Raw genomic sequence first — 1,228 nt, 5'->3', positions numbered from 1 at the left:
GTCGCAGCGCGAGTATACCCGACGTACTAATAATAATAATAATAATATTAACAGCAAAACAAAATAAACAAAGTCGCAAAGAATGCGGTTCTTAACTTTTTTTAAAGAAGTGGTCTTCAAGCATTGTTGGTCGTAGCCAAGTTTTGACATGGCGAAGTGCGGTGAGCGACCTCTCAATGCATTGCAATGGACGCATTTGAGTATGACAAAGCTAAAAGTATTTGAATGCTTTCGTTAATCTGAGGATAAAACATAACCGACTCCTTATACAAGTCTATCAAGCTAACATCTGTGTTCTGTTTTCCTTGCCACAATGAGCGCCATAGCTCTACCTCCGCTTGCAACCCGTTTAGTCCGTGAAAGCTCGACACTATATCCAACCGCGTATTCAAACCACATGTTCCGTGGAAAGCAATTTCAAAGGGTGTAATTGTAGAGACAAAACGGTACTAGTAAATACGAGTACATACTCGATACTTTTTGTCCGATACCAAGTAATTTTGGTATCGATACTTTAGAACAAAGTACTGAGTAGGTATCGGAAGAAAGTACTTGTATCGAAACATGATTCAGTGACAATTTTATTCGCCGACTTTTATTTTTTAATCTAATCACACTGTACTACAAAAAAAATAAAAAATGATGAAATACACCCGAAACAAAACCTAGTGTAGGTTGTAGGTATGGTTGAGTACAACATGAAAATAGGTCCCATATAGTTCCTGAACCCTCCATTATTTTTTTTTATACCAACAAAACCGTTATTTTCGTACTTGATGCACTTATCTACTAATAACTTGACTATTTTCCATCCGATTTTAAACATCGAACAAGTTTTGAAAAGACGATTTATAGACCGATAAAATAAACGATATATAGTGTTAGACTTAGCTAGTTGGGAGTTTTCATCGGTTAAATTTTAATGAGCACCTATTTTTCTTCACTTTTTGAAATTCGACCATCGCTAATTTAAAAAATGTCTATGAAAGTTTCCAAATATGTGGTATTAATCTAAAAGAACATTTATTTTCGAATAAAATTATACCTTAGCCAATGCAATTGCATAAACATTGTCGAAGTTAAGCAATTTAAGCAAAAATACGGCCTTGAATTTATATGTTTGTATGTACCGGACGCACAGTGTCGCCTAAGTGGGCAAAAATCGAAAAATTCGTTGTCTGCAATGTGAACGTGCTTGGTATTTTTGTAAAGGTAATTTATCCATTAA

The sequence above is a fragment of the Rhagoletis pomonella genome, unplaced genomic scaffold, assembly GCF_013731165.1.
Source record: "Rhagoletis pomonella isolate Grant_MI unplaced genomic scaffold, Rhpom_1.0 Rhpom_scaffold_00003, whole genome shotgun sequence".
Lineage (NCBI taxonomy): Eukaryota > Metazoa > Arthropoda > Insecta > Diptera > Tephritidae > Rhagoletis > Rhagoletis pomonella.
The sequence above is the reverse complement of the archived record's forward strand: the minus strand, read 5'-3'. Positions refer to the sequence as shown.